The following is a 20379-nucleotide window of genomic DNA, read 5'->3' on the forward strand; positions in this document are numbered from 1 at the left end:
ATATATGCCAAAGACAGAAATGGAGGTGGTCCAACCAATTTTGTCCACAAATTGAGAAAGCGAGGAAGCATGTAAACAAATCTGTTTCAGCTTACATGAGAGACCATGGAATGGGCTCTCTGTACAACAATAACTTGCGTTACTACATGCAAGATATCTACAGAGGAGATGGAGTTCACTTCTCAGATGAGGGCAACAGAATTTTCATTCTGAATTTAAGACTCTGCATTGGTACCTACTTATAAGTACCTAAATGTACCATAAACCCAAAAGCTCTTCTCAGAGCTACCCTACATCTGATCACTCACAATTATTATTTTTCTCTAACTTTTTTCACTAATTTTCCACAAAATTCGCTCCCCGGAGCGCTACCCGGTTCGCTAACCGAAAGCTAACCTCGCGGAATTTTTTTAAAAAAAATTTTTTTTCCGCACATATAAGCCTCCTCAGCCACGCTCAGAAAACCTAGGGGGTCAAGATAAGTCTACCATGACCCCTTCTACCCATTCTAAACATTATTTGCCCTCCATCTTGTATCTTAATGCGAACGAAACACAAAATGGTGGACTCCCGTGACGCTTAAGGTTCGCTAACCGGGCAGCTTCCCGGAAAGCGGTCCTAAAAAAAGGCGGGAAAGTAATTTACAGAATAACGACTAGAAACACTCTCACCAAATATAGATTAGCTCATACTACATAACAATCCCTTCCATTCTCACAAATTTCATTGAAATTCCATTTAGCCATTTAGCCTGTAGACCTCTCCAAGTACCGTGAGGTAAATTACTTCACAAAACACATCTGAATTGTTGGAATTGACAACCAATGAAAATGTTACTTTCATTTTCTACTTTTATTACCTGACATTTGATTGGTTATATACCTGTATATATATAAAGGGAGAGAAGGAAACACAGCCATTTTGACTACTACTTCTTGTTGTACCTCCTATTTCAAAAGCTTCAAAAAACTTCAACTTCTTTGTGAAGGTAAGTTATAATTTAATATATTGTGCACTATGACTTAATATAGTAGACTTTTTCTGCTACATATACACTATCCCTCTGTAGTAGTAGTGTCTTGGTTAAATCACATACACTTTTTTTTAGTCCTATTTCCACTCTCATACTATACACTGCCAAAAGATAAATTCACTGATAAAAACTGCCTATCTAAAATTAATCCCAACAGTGCCCTATCTCTACTAATATATATTTTTTTAATCCAAATTTCAGGCAAAATGGAAGGCGAGCAGCAAGTTTCATTTTCGATTGAACTGAAGGAGAGCAGCCAAGACAAACTTGATGACTTTATGGATGACAGTAGAGACCACGTTGACCGGTTCGCGGACTAGATCGCGGCATCAAGATGAGCTAACGGAAAGCTTCCCGGTTCGCGAACTAGAAGCGAAGAAAAAAAATATTAAAAAAAAAATTATCAATAAACATCTAAATATATTTTGGGATTTAAAGAATAATACATTTTACAGCTACAGATGTTAGCTTTTAAAAAACCAATGAAATTCACTGAAAAAACCATAGGTTATAGACCATATATAGTTAGAAATTTGCATTTAAAAAACCATTGAAATTCAATGAAAAAACCATAGGTTATAGACCATATATAGTTAGGAATTCGCATTTACAAAACCTTATTTTACTCGCATAAAACCATTGAAATTCCATATATAGTTAGTTGCGCTAACTATATATCGCGCACCCGCAATCCACTGCTGATGATGTCACATATTACATCATTCATGACATGGTCAGTGACATCACTGATGACATCACTGATGACATCTCAAATGACATCACTGATGACAACATCCAGTGACTGTATGTTTCTGTGAAGTTAAAATATGTCTTACATATTGAAGAATGAGTGGATGTATAAGTGTCTGGATGAAGGATTTAGTAGGTGCATGACTGACTGTATGAGTGAGTGATTAAATGTGTCTCACTGAGTGCATGGGTTAGTGACTAAACTGTCTTAATTTGTGCATCATTATGTCTGTTGTTCTGTAAACTGTTGCATGTGTTGATAAGTAGCTATATGAGTAACTATATGGGTTATTGATTGGTTACCTTAGTATTTGTATGGGAGACTGAGTGTGTGTGTGGGTGGCTGGGAGGTGTATGACTCTGTGCATAGATGTGTGAGCAGTTGATTCACTAGAGGTATGGTTTCAAAAGTGCATGTGGTAACAGCTGTATGGGCGGTTGACTGTGTGCATGAGTGTATTGGTGAGTGAATGGATATCTCAGTGCTACATGTCAAAGTAAGTACATATGTAAAACACAGTACATGTGAGAGTTGACATATATAAATAACTGTGCATAAGAGCCAGTGAATGTGTGAGTGGCTGTATGGATCATTGTGAACTTGTATCAGGGATTGTATAAGAGAGTAAATATGTGTTAGTATATGTTTGAATAAGTAAAGTTTGTATAACTGTATAGTTGAGGAAATGGAGGTGTGATTGATTCTTTGCATGACTGACTAGGTGTGTGAGTAACTCCATGGATGAGTGACAGTCTGTGAGTGTCTGTTTACACTGATTGTATCTAAGGTTATATTAGAGTCTGAAGAGGTTCATCGTATTATCACATGAATGATATCATCAGTGATGTGATCAGTAATGTCAAATGAGATGTCATCAGTGATGTCATCAGTGATGTCATTTGAGATGTCATCAGTGATGTCATCAGTGATGTCACTGACCATGTCATGAATGATGTAATATGTGACATCATCAGCAGTGGATTGCGGGTGCGCGATATATAGTTAGCGCAACTAACTATATATGGAATTTCAATGGTTTTATGCGAGTAAAATAAGGTTTTGTAAATGCGAATTCCTAACTATATATGGTCTATAACCTATGGTTTTTTCATTGAATATATATATATATATATATATATATATATATATATATTACCTACTGGCGATAGCCAGTAGGTATATATAGTTAGGATTTTTTCCCTATGGGATTTCTGAAAATTCTATGTCTAATAACTTTGGCGTTTGTGGACGGAATTGGCTGAAATTTTCAGGAAAATGGCACATTTTGTTTCTGAGCAGCCCCTGAAAATTTGGGGGGGGTTCTTCAAGGGGGGTCGAGAAAAAAGGGGGGTCCCAAAACACGTTTTTCCCATTCATTTTTCCATAGGGCGGTTGGACTCACTTTTAGCCCGAACGGCTGAATGGATTTGCACGAAACTTGGCAAAATTGTAGGGACTGTTAGCCCGATGTGCCTTTGCTAGGTCTCAATATATGTGCTTCAGTGAATTTTGAGAAATTAACGTTTTAAACAAGATATATATCTGTAACAGCGCTCCGGGCAGCGCTCCGGTTCGCGTACTTTTCGCGTATCGGAACTTTGCGATGCGAAGCTGATTGGCTCTCTGGTGTCTGTCAACATTCTAAACAGTCCGGAGCGGCCGCCATCTTGTCTCTCGGTAGGATCGAGAGACAAGAGGATGCCAAAACAAAGGGGGAAATAAAGGAAAGGGGGCAAGGTAGACCCCTTCTGACCCCCTAGGATTGATGAGGGGGATATTATAGAGCCACGCGGGGCAAAAAAAATTTTTTAAAAAAATTCCGATTTTTTCGCCGTAGAGACGCGTCCCGGTACGCGAACCGGGCAGCTAACCGGGCAGCTAACCGGCAGCGTAACGGGAGTCTGAGGAGTAGCTGATTGGCTGTTAACATTGTAAACAGTCTGGAGATCGAGAGACAAGAGGTGGAAAAAAAAAAGGTATAAATGAAGGAAAGGGGTAAGGTGAACCCCTAGGATTGATGAGGGGGCTATTAAAGTTGCCCGCGGGGCAAAAGAAAAAAATATTGCGATTTTTCGCGGTAGAGGTGCTTTCCGGTACGTTAACCGGGCAGCTAACTGGCAGCGTAATGGGAGTCCGACATATTGTGTTTTTGGAACGTTTGTGATATGTGCACGTGTGGATTTTGTCTAATTAAGGTAAAAAAAATATATATATATCTTTAAGCGTGCTCTGGCGCGCTTACGTTACGGGTTTGGTTTGCGCTGCAGAGACGATACGTCACGGTTATGCGATGCATCATGAGGCGTCTCACGGGCTACGTGATACGTCACGTAATAAAGAATATATTTTACAGCTATAGATATTAGCTTTTAAAAAACCAATGAAATTCACTGAAAAAACCATAGGTTATAGACCATATATAGTTAGGGATTAGCATTTACAAAACCTTATTTTACTCGCACAAAACCATTGAAATTCCATATATAGTTAGTTGCACTAACTATATATCGCGCACCCGCAATCCATTGCTAATGATGTCACATATTACATCATTCATGACATGGTCAGTGACATCACTGATGACATCACTGATGACATCTCAAATGACATCACTGATGACATCACTGATGACATCTCAAATGACTTCACTGATGACATCACTGATGACAACACCCAGTGACTGTATGTTTCTGTAAAGTTAAAATATGTCATACATCCACTCATTCTTCAATATGTAAAAGTGTCTGGATGAAGGATTTAGTAGGTGCATGACTGACTGTATGAGTGAGTGATTAAATGTGTCTCACTGAGTGCCAAATTAAGACAGTTTAGTCACTAACCCATGCAATCATTATATATGTTGTTCTGTAAACTGCTGCATGTTTAAATCAGTAGCTATATGAGTAACTATATGGGTTATTGAATGGTTGCCCAAGTATTTGTATGGGAGACTGAGTATGTGTGTGGGTGGCTGGGAGGTGTATGACTCTGTGCATAGATGTGTGAGCAGTTGATTAACTAAATGTATGGGTTCAAAAGTGCATGTGGAAACAGCTGTATGGGCGGTCGACTGACTGACATGTAGCACTGAGATATCCATTCACTCACCAATACACTCATGCAAAGTAAGTACATATGTAAAACACAGTCCATGTGAGAGTTGACATATATAAATAACTGAACATAAGAGCTAGTGAATGTGAGAGTGGCTGTATCGATCATTGTGAACTTGTATCAGGGATTGTATAAGAGAGTAAATATGTGTTAGTATATGTTTGAATAAGTAAGGTGTGTATAACTGTATAGTTGAGGAAATGGAGGTGTGATTAATCTTTTGCATGACTGAGTAGGTGTGTGAGTAACTCCATGGATAAGTGACAGTCTGTGAGTGTCTGTTTATACTGATTGTATCTAAGGTTATATTAGAGTCTGAAGATGTTCATTGTATTATCACATAAATGATATCATCAGTGATGTGATCAGTAATGTCAAATGAGATGTCAGTGATGTCATCAGTGATGTCATTTGAGATGTCATCAGTGATGTCATCAGTGATGTCACTGACCATGTCATGAATGATGTAATATGTGACATCATTAGCAATGGATTGCGGGTGCGCGATATATAGTTAGTGCAACTAACTATATATGGAATTTCAATGGTTTTGTGCGAGTAAAATAAGGTTTTGTAAATGCTAATCCCTAACTATATATGGTCTATAACCTATGGTTTTTTCAGTGAATATATATATATATATATATATATATATATATATATATATATATATATATATATATCACTGAAAAAAACATAGGTTTCAGGGGCGTTATAGTTAGTTGGACATTTCACTCGTACAAAACAATTGAAATCCCCCCGTTATAGTTAGTTGAGCTAACTATAACTTGCGCGCCCGCAATGCACTGCTGATGACGTCACATATTACATCACTCATGACATGGTCAGTGACATCCCTCATGACATCACTGATGGCATCTCAAATGATATCACTGATGACATCATCCTTGTGATAGAGTGGCAGACCTCCTCTCACCCTTATATAACCGTTAATACACACACTAAAAAATAGAAACTAACATTTTCAAAACAATGGACATACCAATACCACCTACAACACACCTATTTAGTAATTCCAAATCTACACACACATCCACCAACAGTCCTATACAGTCACTCATACAAGTACTCACTCATCATATGTACTCATACACCTATACATCCTGTTACACAATGACACTCATCCATAGAGTTACTCGCTCATCCATAGAGTTACTCACACACATAGTCACACATGCAAACAAAGTATCAAACATCCATTAAATTACATATACAATTATACACACACCACCACACTTACAACTACAGAAAAGTACACATACTTACTCTCTTAAGCAATCATTTATAGAAACACTGACTGATTTATACAGGAACTCTTCCAATCTCTCACTCTCACATATACTCACTTATATAGACCAATACTCACATATACTATTTTAAAACATATGTAGTTACTCATAAAGACACTATTGAGACAGTCATTCATTCACTAACACACCTATACATACACTCATCCACCCATACAGTCCTGAACACATGCTGTCTTCAACACATATAGTGAGTCACTCATTCATGCATCTATGCACTACGTAATATCCCCCACTGAACCATACAGACACTCATACTGATACTCAAAAAACCAACTAATAACCTATATAGACACTCATGTAGCTACTCACCAACCCATGCAGCCACATATACACAAAGCGAGAGACTGATACAGATATTTATATATTTAAACATTACTCGCCAACCCATGTATTCACTCAGATACACTTAATCAGTCTGTTATACAATCATTTTTCAACAAAAAAAATCATCCATTTAGACACTTATATACCCATTTATTCTTCCATCGACCTTAAGATATACATATATAAAACATATTTAATTTTCAGAAAAACACATTCACTGGATGTCATGAGTGATGTCACTGACCATGTCATGAGTGATGTAATATGAGACGTCATCAAGCAGTGCATTGTGGGCGTGCGAGTTGTAGTTAGCTCAACTAACTATAACAGGGGAATTTCAATGGTTTTGTGCGAGTGAAATGTCCAACTAACTATAACGCCCCTGAAACCTATGTTTTTTTCAGTGAATATATATATATATATATATATATATATATATATATATTCACTGAAAAAACCATAGGTTATAGACCATATATAGTTAGGGATTTGCATTTACAAAACCTTATTTTACTCGCATAAAACCATTGAAATTCCATATATAGTTAGTTGCGCTAACTATATATCGCGCACCCGCAATCCATTGCTAATGATGTCACATATTACATCATTCATGACATGGTTAGTGACATCACTGATGACATCACTGATGACAACATCCAGTGACTGTATGTTTCTGTAAAGTTAAAATATGTTTTACATATTGAAGAATGAGTGGATATATAAGTGTCTGGATGAAGGATTTACTAGGTGCATGACTAACTGATTGAGTGAGTGATTAAATGTGTCTCACTGAGTGCATGGGTTAGTGACTAAACTGTTTTAATTTGTGCATCATTATATCTGTTGTTCTACAAACTGCTGCATATGTTGATCAGTAGCTATATGAGTAACTGTATGGGTTATTGATTGGTTGTCCAAGTATTTGTATGGGAAACTGAGTGTGTGTGTATGGGTGGCTGGGAGGTGTGTGACTCTGTACATAGATGTGTGAGTAGTTGATTCACTATATGTATGGATTCAAAAGTGCATGTGGAAACAGCTGTATGGGCGGTTGACTGTGCATGAGTGTATTAGTGAGTGACATGTAGCACTGAGATGTCAACTCTCACATGTACTGTGTTTTACATATGTACTTACTTTGAATGGATATCTATAAATAACTGTGCATAAGAGCCAGTGAATGTGTGAGTGGCTGTATGGATCATTGTGAACATGTATCAGAGATTGTATAAGACAGCAAAGTAAATATGTGTTAGTATATGTTTGAATAAGTAAGGTGTGTATAACTGTATAGTTGAGAAAATGGAGGTGTGATTGATTTTTGGCATAACTGACTAGGTGTGTGAGTAACTCCATGGATGAGTGACAGTCTGTGACTGTCTGTTTACACTGATTGTATCTAAGGTTAGATTAGAGTCTGAAGAGGTTCATCGTATTATCACATGAATGATATCATCAGTGATGTGATCAGTCATGTCAAATGAGATGTTATCAGTGATTTTATCAGTGATGTCATTTGAGATGTCATCAGTGATGTCATCAGTGATGTCACTAACCATGTCATGAATGATGTAATATGTGACATCATCAGCAGTGGATTGCGGGTGCGCGATATATAGTTAGCGCTTATAACTATATATGGAATTTCAATGGTTTTATGCGAGTAAAATAAGGTTTTCTAAATGCAAATCCCTAACTATATATGGCCTAAAACCAATGGTTTTTTCATTGAATATATATATATATATATATATATATATATATATATTCACTGTAAAGTCCAAAGGTTTCAGGCTTAATATAGTTAGGAATTAGCATTTAAAAAACCTTTAAAATTCACTCAAAAAACTATAAGTTTTAGGGGTGTTATAGTCAGCTGGACATTTCACTCATACAAAACCATTGAAATTGCTTCTATATAGTTAGTTGTACTAAATATATTTCGCGCACCCGCAATCCACTGCTGATGATGTCACATATTACATCATTCATGATATGGTCAGTGACATCACTGAAGACATCTCAAATGACATCACTCATGACATCACTGATGACATCATCGAGTGAATGTGGTTTGCTTCGTTATTTAAATATGCACTATGTATATAGCAATCTGCATTGAAGAATGAGTGGATATATAAAAATAAATATTTGAATGAAGGATTTAGTAGCAGTGTAATTGACTGTTTACTTGACCAATTTATAGTGTCTCACTAAATATAGTGGATAGTGACTAAACTGTGTGAATATCTTTATCACTTTGTCAGTTGTTGTGTAAACTGGTTCTCCAGTTGGTAACTAGCCATCTGAAAGTCTATATTAGTTATTGATTAGTTAACTGAGTATTTGTATGGGAGAGTGAATGTGTGTGTGGTTTGGTGGGGGTGTGTGACTGCCCAAAGATGTGTGAATACTTGATTCACTAGATATATGAAGTTAAAACTACATGTTCTAACAGTTGTTTGGGTGAGTGAATATCTTTATGGGTGTGGTGATGAGCAAATATATTTCTCAATGGTACATGTCCAACAAACTAGAAAAATAAAACGCAGTGTATGTGTCAGTTGTTGTATATACATAAGTATACATAAGACTCCATGATTGTGTGAGTGACTGTATGGATAACTGTATACTTGTAATAAGGATTTTATAATTCACTAAGTATGACTTACTATCTAAATGAATAGATCATGTTGTGTTTGTATAAGTGTGTAGCTAAGTAAATATGTAAGTATGATCCATTGTTTGCATAAGTGAGTAGGATGACTTCATATGTGAATAGGATGTGTGCTGGTGTGTAATGTCGATATAGGTGTATAAGTATTTTTGATAGTGTTCTATTGTTCATTGATAGCATGTATGAGTGATTCTACAGGTAAGTGATTAGATGTGTGTATACATCTATGAATCACTGATTGGGTTTTTAGATACTTGTATTGCTGTGACAATTGATTCAAATATGATACTCTGTATTTTACAAAGAGTGATGAAAGATTTTACTAGTGTATGAAAAGGTGTATGTGATTGTCACGCGGATGATGTCATCAGTGATGTCATCAGTGATGTCATTTGAGATGTCATCAGTGATGTCACTGACCATGTCATGAATGATGTAATACGAGACATCATCAGCAGTGGATTGTGGGTGCGCGAAATATAGTTAGTACATCTAACTATATAGGAGCAATTTCAATGATTTTGTATGAGTGAAATGTCCAGCTAACTATAACACCCTTAAAACTTATATAGTTAGGAATTAGCTTTTAAAAAACCTTTAAAATTCACTCAAAAAACTATAAGGCCTGAAACCTATGGTTTTTTCAGTGAATATATATATATATATGTAACAGGAAAGATTGTCATCTAATATACACCTATTGTCTCCAAGTAAGTCCTGGGGTGAGTCTGAATTAGAGCATGCCTGTCTTCTCTGCTCATGTTGGTAACTTGCTTCATACCTATGCTTGGCAGAGGGTTGTGAAAGTCTGTCTGACCGCATTCACAAGAAGACCGGTAAAAATGTATCTATAAGTACAAAATCCCAAAGTTCTTCTTCAAGCATTCCTCTTATTGTGCCAAATGCTAAGCGGCTGGATACCACAGCAGTTGTTTTTATTCAACCAGAAGGCTTTGTCTACCACCCTTATCCAATTGTTGTCTTTCACTCGCCCTTAAATTTTCTTTTTCATCCCTGTGTTCTCTCCTGTCACTGTCTTCCTTGTGTCACTATTTCTATTTCATTCCCCCTTTACTGCTCTAGGTAAAAGTCTTATTTTTAGTGATCAGGTCCTGTTTTTCCTCATGAGTGTCACACAAATTAAACATTATATTTAACACTGCATGCTAAAACCTTCACTGTCTACAGCTCTTCATTCCTTTCTTCGAAAAGAGGACCCCCCCCCACTTTTCTATGGGATCCAAAACAGTCCTCTACAACATACTAAGGGGCCGATTAGGATTGCGGTGATTCTGCATCCTCCGGGCCGGCGGAAGCCACCGCCGGCCCGGAGGATGCGGTATCACCGCAGCAGTGCCTTCAAAGACCCACTCGCCAGATTAGGATGGCTGGGGGGTCATTGGCGGAAGGGAAAACCGTCCGCTGCTTTTCCGCCGCTGTTGCCTTCCGACCGTGGCGGAAAAGCTCTAATATGGCTGGCGGTGTCTGATAGACACCGCCACCATATTAGGATGGGGCAGGAAACATGCTTTTCCACGGCAGATTTTCAGCTGTGGAAAAGCATGTGGTCTTGTGAGTTTGGGGCCCCCAGGGTGTCAGGGGGTGGGGGGTGCACATGGGGGGTACCTATGGTACCCCCCTGCATTTACATGCACAAAGCGGCAGGCACCGCATGGTGCCTGCCACTTTGTGCATGTAAATGCAATACATGCATTTTTAACCTTGCAGCGGGTGCTGCTTCAAGCAGCACCCGCCGCAAGGTTAAAGATACAGGATGTGACCGCCAGGGTGGCAGTCACATCCTAATTCAAACAGAGGGCCCGCCGCTGCCCCTGCGGACGGTCCCTCCACCTCGGGGTGGCGGACGGACGCAGATCCGTCCGCCTTCCTAATGGGCTCCTAAATTAGGCTGACTGCATTTAGTCTATGAATTGTATAGTAATTTCTTGGACAACTGTCTGTTTCAACAACGGTAACATATAACTTTATTGTTGTTATGGCATCTTATCCACTCACCAGAATCTAAAAACTGAATCCAAGGATTTCCTTTTTTCCCTTGAATATCAGTTGTTCAAGTTACAAGCAACATAAAAAGAACAGCATGGTACACCCATGCATAGATATAATGAATCATCAACAGTTGGTGTTTCAATAACTCAGATGTCACAAGCTTTAAACCATGCAACCACTCTCCTCCTTCAATACAGTACAAAGTGTGGAAGGTATGTTTTAGAAAAATACATTATGTACCTCAATTTGATATATATTTTTGTATAAGAATGTGTTTAATACTCAGATTTCTGATATTAAATATATTATATGTGAATATATTCTATGAGTCTCTGGTCATTGGATAGGATGCCATAAATATAATAGAGTTATATGTTAACATTGTTGAAACAGAGTTGCCTAAGAAATTTTTATACAATTCGTAGTTTTTTCCCTGTCTTAATTATGTCATTATTTTTTCAGGGGTACCCCTATATATTTGCTGTTCCCTTAGTTGTGATAGACTAAATGCAACATCAGTTTACATATAATTAATGCTGGCAATGCACACACCCGGTGAACTTGCGACTCACAGAGGGTAAATAGTCCAATACCTAAGCTTGCACATGCCCCAGAGTTTCAGAATTTCACAAGTAAAATATTGTAGTCAATAAAACCAACATTACTCACTGGCAAAGCTGCGTAATTGCCTCCACTCTAAAACCAAGAGGGGAAAAAAGAGTTCAGAAAAATATCAACCAAAATACATGAACGCTATTTAAAAAACTTAAGAGTCCTTACCTAATTCTATGGACACTGTGTCTGCAATGGAAAATAAAACAAGGCCATTTGAAATCTATGTCATGTATAATCTCTTAACAGCTCATTTGTCTGCTTATCCACTTTACCATTGTATGTCATTGAAGAAAAATCCCTAGACCTAGTTAAACAAACACAATATTATTAGACTCAGTGCACAATGATAATCCATAACAATGCATTGTATTCATACAAAATCATTTAAAATGACCATTATAGGTTCTACGATAGGTGCTACGATATTTCCTTGAAAAACCTATATAAGATAGTAACATCACATATGACCAACAAAATTGCCAAAAGTGAATACATACAACAATCATGTGCATGGGTCCTATACACATATTTATATGAAACAATGTATATGATCAGTAATGAAATGAACTGGTTATAATAATACAAAGAATATAGTAAACAAAGGAAGGATCCAAAAATGTACAATAAAGTGGCTAATAATTTGATGGGTCTTCTTACTATCTACGTGCATTTCGGCGCACAGAACGCCTTAATCAGGAGAGCCACAATAAATCCTATGCCTAAAATAAAAAAATTTACACTGAGTCTCAATAAAAACAAACATATAATACATGTTTAAAAACCTTCTTGCTCTGTAAATAAAGAAAATTTGAGAAAACATTTAACGTGAAAAGATTTGCCTTCACCCAATCAAATACAAAATGTGTTAATTCCCAGTCAGGGGAAAAGTAAGATTACTATTAAATGGTAAAAAAAGCCTAAAGAAGAAAATGTCCAAAAAAGGAAATAAAGAAGAAGGACCAGAAAACCCCCAAAACATCCCCCTCATGTGAACATGAGTAAATGAAGTCAGCTGGAAGGGGAAATTGGCTTACCAGGGATCAGATAATGTGGTGGTCAGGCCAAAGTTTATATGGGATACAATGATATAGGTTTGAAATATGATAATTAGCTGGAACATAAATCATGTAAATGGTATTTACCAAAAGAGGTTTAAATGAATTAGAATATCTATAGTACTGTTAATCTGGATCACAGTTGATTGGCCCCATGTGCCCCAAATGTCATACAACAAGGTCATTTTATATACCATGAATAAGACCCAGGATAGCAGTAATACATGAAAATCGACAAAAACTGAAAAAAATCAAGATTATAGTAAAAAATATATATATATTGGCAAAAAGTGATAGATTAAGAATAAAGAATAGCCAATTCCATTTAATTAATTAAGAACTCCACCTTAATTGATGGTATGTCTTTAAAAGAAAATAGAACTAAGAAACTTCTCCAGATAATAAATGGCCTTAGAAATGGAGTTACGTTTCATGAAACACTTCCAGACAGCGCTCAATGAGTCAGAGCACCATAGAAAATTCTGCTATTGAAACAGAAAGGAATATCGTATTCACGTATGTTGCATAGCACACTGTAGCTACAGTTTTAAGAGCGTATATTAGAAAAAAATCTCTCTGTCAACAACAGTTTCAAATCATGAAGTATAAGCTCATGATTCCCTAGTAGATAAGATAAAAGTAACAATGAGGTATGTCGAAGAAAGTAACAATGCCTATATTTATACTTGATGTCTGATTCTCTCAATTACGCACTAAAGCCTGATTACACGGTAGAACCTGTAGAAAGATAAATAGAAAGATATGCATTTTTTGTATCCATTCTTTTATCTGTATTAAAATATAAAAAAATAGTAGTTAAGGTCGGTAAAGATTGAACGTTCTAGTACCTACGGAATTGAGATAAGTGATATAGTTGTCGGTCTAAACGTAGGCTTTTGTTCTTTGGAGACCGACATCAGTCAACAGATGAATCTAAAAATAAAACGTCTTACCTGAGAAAATCGGCAGCAAGGATCCAAGCAGAAATTAAACATTGTCAAAGATCGGAGGTATTTATGAAGCACTACGCAACATGCTAGTTATGGGAAGCCGCTCATGTCAAAATTATAGATCCTTATATAGGACACCTTCTGAAATCCATAGCCTGCTGCAAAATGCATATATCACACACCAGAATGAATGTAATATGTGTCAAAGTTAACGTGATCCCTTGCTGAGTAAATCTGACATGAATCGAAAATAAATATGAAACCTGGCAGATTGTTTTATTCATATCAATCATTAAGTAGCATATTCACACTCTAAACTGAATAAGAACAATACTGAAATATATATCAATCATACTGAAATAAATATGGTCCTCACTGTAAATAATATAGCTATCACTGAAACACATACAATATGCATCAGACAGAATGGGACATTTCTTAAAATGACTGACATAAGCCAAGAGGTATACGGCATGCATTAAAATGAATATGACAGAGTAAAATGAATCTAAGTTACTGAAATGAATATATTGTATCCTGAAAAGAATATAATGCACATTGAAAATAATAAAACATAAACTGAAATAAGCATCACACATGTTGCAATGAATATGGCTCGTGTTGAAATGATTATAAGCACCATTAAATTGAAGTTGACATGGCTTAAAAAGAGTATGACCAAAGCTGAACTTCACATGGCATTTGTCACACTGGATATGGCATGCATTGAAATGAATATTACACATATTCAAGTGAATATGATATGTGCTAAAAATGGAAAAAGTCGCATCTGAAAATTAATATGACAACCGTTAATATGCATATGGCATCTATTGAAATAAATATAACATTGATTAAAAGGAATATAACATGTTGAAATGAATACAAAATGAGTTTAAATGAATTTGAGCTTCATTGAAATTAATTTGACATGTTTTAAAATTAATACAAGTAACGTTAAAATGAACATGGTTTTATCAAAATGAAGATGGGTTACATTGAAAGTAATATGATACACATTATCCATTTCAACAGGTATCATAATCATGTTATGTTTCATGCTAGAATTAATTTAAGATGTGTTAATATGAATGAGACATCCTTGAAAGAAGTATGATACATGCTAAGATGACTATGACATGCAATGAAATTCTTATGAGCCCCTTTGAAATATATTAAACATGTATGACCAATGCCGAAATTAAAATGAAATTTGTCAAAAAGAATATTTTATGCTTTGAAATTAATCTGATGACCTCCAAATAAATATTGAATGTACTGAAATGAATATGACCTATTTTGAAAAGAATATGACCTATGTTGAAATTATTATGGCGGGTGTTAAGGTGAATATGACATCAATTGAAAGAAATATCACATTCATTGAATGGAATAGGACACATGCTAAGTAGAATATGAACCACTTTGAAATTAATATGACACCTTTTGAAATAAATATGAAACTATGTGCGATAAATATGGCATGCTTTGAAATAAATAAACCACATATTGAAATGAACACATTCCATGTTTAAATGAGTATGGCCCCTGTTTAAATGAATTTGGCTTGCATTGAACTTATGTTGAGCAGCTGTAAAATTAATATTACATATTAAACTTAATATTACATGTTCTGAAAGGATATAAGGACTAAAAACGAAGTAACTAAAATCAATATAACACACGCCTGCGAAGGAGTCGGAAGTCCCGCTTACCTAATTCGGGGGTGACTGCCTTCACGGCTGTCAGAAAGTGCATATGTCCTATTGAGGCTTGTCATGCGGGCTACATGCAGCACAAGTCGCAATAGGAGAATTACACTTTTTAAACATCCACACCATGTGGCAAGCACCATGCAGTACCTGCCACATGATGCATTTATATTTGAGGGTACACCACAGGTTCCTCCCAGGCCTCATTGCGAAGGCGGCGGATCTATGGGGGCCCTGCTAAGGCCCTCCGAAGTCTATTTCGGACAGCCTTTCTATGGGAGTTGGACCGTCATAGAAAGACTGTCGGAAATGTGCATCGAAATCCCGACGGTGGTGCCTGAGCAAGCACCTCCTCCATTTTGGGGATTACAAACTGCCATCAGCCCTTTCTTGAGCCTGTCGTAGATGGAGTGGATTTCAGCAGCAGGCATCAGTCGGACTGCCTGTATCCTAATATGGCGGTCGGACTGATGCCTCAGATGTTGAGAGGAATGCTACCGACGATCTGTCGGATGGCCTTCCGCCCCACATCGTAATGGGGCGTTAAGTGTTTTCCCATTTTTAAAGTAAAGTCTTTAAACATAGTATTAGCTACTGCCTTCCTTGCTGAGCTAAAAAATAACAAAAACGTTTTACCACTCCAGGCAATGTATCACAGCTTTGAATTAGGAAAATATCTACCAAGCCATCCTGGAATCAATAAAAACAACCCCTGGCACATGTTTCGATCTTATTATAGCTCTCCAGAGAGGTATAGCTTTGTCCAGACACAATGGAGCACACAGTATATGTCACACACACACACACAAACACATATATATGCATAGATAAATAAATATATATTTTAGTTCCTGTTGGTACAAAGTTCTCTCCTTTTGACTCCGAAGGACTTAAGAGGAAAGGAAAAGAAATCACCTTTTTTTTGGCCTGGACAAACTCCTCATTTGTTTCTAGCCTTTTGGATTTCCTGCTTGCTCTTGGTTGTATACACTTTTGGAGACTGTACCCTGCCCACGCTCAAAATCCACCAGGAGCTACAAGTCCAAGGGGCAGCGCACAGGGGAAATAACACTCATTGAAGCATCGGGTTTTTTGCCCTTGATATTTGAAAAAAAAAGGGAAAAGAAACCGGGGGCACTAGACAGGGGTGCTCATACCCGTATGAAATCATGAGATCAGGCAAAGTGCGTCATGAGGTAACTGAAGAATTAAAAAACGTCGAAAGTAAAGACCAAGGGTTAGTTAAGAATCAAAAAAAAAGATGGCCATACAATGAAGAAAGAGGCTGGTGTCAGCACCCGAAATCTCGACGAGCAGCCCAAGAAAAATCGGGATTAAAAAATTCTTCTTTTTGAAAGACCCAATGGCTGCAATTTACGCGCAAACCCAGGAACATGCCCATCTGCCAAGTCCATTTTCACCTCTGTCAAGGGCTATTAATACCCAAAATCTACCGGAATGGAGAGAGAAGGAGAAGAAGGGCACACAAATAATTAATAATGAGCAAAATCCTCTGGTTAAACAACAATTGGCAACCCAGGATGAAGAGTCAAAACCAACGTAATTCCTTCAAAATACTCAAACTACTGTGGAGACAAATAGCAAAACCCTAGGTGGCAAACCGGTTTCGGCAATAGCTCAGATACATCAACACAATTCTTTAAAACTTTAAATGTTACAAAAATAAATACAGGGAACAAGGAGAAGGTCACTATTTCCCCAAGCGAGGAAAATAAATTTGGGGTTGAGCATATCACCATACAAGACAAAGTTTGGTCAACCGCCTTCTCCCTATCCAACGAGGTAAGGTTGTATTTGTGTGTCATGTTCCGATATTTGGTCCAAACACACACCAGATCTCGAACCCAAGTAGATACTAGAAAAAAACAAGATCCATCAGGTGGATGCATATTACCAACAGACCCCGAAAAGGGACGGATACGGGGTGGAGAAGAAAGGTTGCAATCCACACCACTATGCCTAGATAATAATCCTGATAAACCGGAAAAGTTGTACGAGGAGGATCGATGTTGGCCAAAAAAGTTAAATCTGTCATCCCCAATAACAATCTCATCTGTGAGCAGGCTTGAATAAGGGTCGGGTGACCTGGAAACATTGGTTGGAGAGGCTCATAAGGCCCCTTGGAGTAAAGCATTGTTAAGTACACTGGATCAGGCAATAAGGGCCTTGAACGTCCAATCTGACAAAATGGAGGTACAGATCGATCTTATAAATCTTATCGCAGGACTTTTTTCAGGTATAAATACTAAGCTGGACCATATTGTATCCCTCATAACCAGGAGGGCAGATAGGGCGCAACATATAGATACCTTGCAAATCCAGCCAAGTTGCGTATGTGGCAAACTAGTGGACAAATTGACAATTCTGCCCAACATATTAAAAGATATTTTAGGGGCAGTGCAGTCATCGATAAAACACAACAAATACATGAGCCCCAACGTGGTCAAGGAGGCTAACGAGGAAAAGGGGCGATTTGAAGAAAACAAAGATCCAAGTGCAAACGATGACCTGGAACAAGAGGTAGAAGAGTCAAAGGAGGATTGTTTAGATCAGAGAATATGCCAAATTGATGCCACACCAAGCACGAGCAATACCGTAAAGAACGTTAAGCTAACAAAAAGGACAAAAAAATGGGCCATAAAGGGTAGGGTCCAGCATAAAGAGAAACCACCTACAAAAGAACATTGTTATTGTTTGATTGATGAAAATAGGATAAATAAGACAGAGAATCATCCGCTGGAAAAAACCCACTACATCACTCAAATACGGGTTTAGAGCAATCAAACCAATCAGGAGTGGTTAGTGGACGTAATCCGCAGAACGAATGCTTGAACTCTCCAATCCTTACAAAGCAAGAAAACAAACAAAAGAAAAAAGGTAAAGATTTACAAAAAAACAAAACTGTACAGCAACCATGTATAGACCGGACCCTTGTAAAAGGGGATATAAAGCAACAGTGCCAACCAATAATCGAGGAACGGGTAGGAACGACACAGTGGGTATCCAAAAACCCAACACCTAAGGACAAAGGAGTGAAGAAAAGACATGGAGGTCCAAAACTTTCCCAGGATGAGGAAAAAGAAACTACTGAAGGAGGCAAAATCGCCTTACTTTAAAAAACAAAAGAAAAAACAAATAATGTAGAGTGTACATTTATCCTTATTTTTATTGGGGTCCTTGTGCTAGAGTATAGCACAAGGACCCCAATAAAAATAAGGATAAACGAAAAAGGGAGAACATGTAAGTTGCCACAAAAAGAACATGAAGTAGAGTGCCTACAATTATCAGAGCATACAAAAAATGTTAAACGTGAGGAAGTTAAAATAGAATTGAACCATTTGGACACAGTAAGGAGCGAGGTGGCCATTGAACAACTGAGTAAAGCGAATGATGCGAATAAAGGAATAGTAAAAAATGCTCAAGTGGTAAAAGGAAAAGAAGACATCCCAGCTACTCCAATACAAGGAGGAACCCCCGAAAAACTGACATTTGTACTAGAATATCGTACAAATAGCGGACAAGATTTCTTGAACCGAGGGAACTTAATGTGGCTCTTTAAAGAAATTCCAGAATTAGAAGAAATATCATCACAAGACCTTCTACCTGTAGAGTTTAAAACCAATGAAAACTCCCCTGATCTTGAAGAGTCGATAACCACCTGGTCCTCAAAGGCCATAGTAGACAGGATATATGCCATGAGCCTAACCTTTGATGCTTAGGGCATTGTGCTGAGACGTCACAAACGGCAAAAATATCCATTTCCCCTTCTAAAAAACATCATAAACCAAAAAAAGGAAAATGAAATTGGGAACAATCAGAAGTTATGTTTAAAGTGCGCTTGCTCCGCAACTCCCCAAAAAACATTAAGCGTGAAGAGATTGGTAAGCTCAGAGGAGCAAGATACCAGGCTGGAAAAAAGCACAGATTGTCCTGTGTTCCCAAGGTCTTAAGCAATAAATGTTCCTAACACGCAAAAAAAGTTAAACGAGGAAACAAAAGCCCTGTATCAGATACTACATCACGATTGGCAGGAAATAGGACATACTCAAAGAATCAGGAATAAGCCCAGCGTGGAGAAGCCGTATAAAATCTGTATTTGTTCATGGAATGTTCATGGCTTTAATAAAATGGGGCAGGACCATGAAACAGTGAAATTTTTGGAACAACACGATTTAATATTACTCCAAGAAACTTGGACTTTGAGCCCTGTATCAATCCCCGGATACATAAAACGTCATACCCTAGCAGAAAGATTCTCAACTTTCGGGCACCCGAAAGGAAGCCTAACAACATACATTGCACAAAAGTATGAATGGCAAGTGGAAGAAATAGATACTGGGGTAAATTGGCTGCAAGCCACAAAACTTACAGGGAAACCCGATTTAAATTCACGTAATCATAATTTATTAGCGCTCAATGTTTACGTTCACCCGGATAAAAAAATTGAAGAAGGAAAAAAAGACTACGTTAATGACCCTGATTCAAGCGCTACAAAAGTCACACGAATTGTACTCCTTGATCATCGCTGGTGATTTTAATAGCAATTTAGTAAAGGACAACCATATAATCCAAGAACTGGGAAGTCTGGGTCTAACTATTTTGAACGGGGATAGACCTGCAGCTGTAACTTTTTTAAGTAGCAAAAGGCAATCGACAATAGATTATACGATAATCAGCAGCAATCTGGTCCAGAAAGTGGTCGCATTCGAGGTTGGTCAGCGCATAGAAAGTGACCATTTCCCACTAACCACAAAAATTAAAATTTCCATTGACAAAACCCAAA

This window comes from Lissotriton vulgaris, chromosome 11, assembly GCF_964263255.1.
Source record: "Lissotriton vulgaris chromosome 11, aLisVul1.2, whole genome shotgun sequence".
NCBI classification, from domain to species: Eukaryota; Metazoa; Chordata; class Amphibia; order Caudata; family Salamandridae; genus Lissotriton; species Lissotriton vulgaris.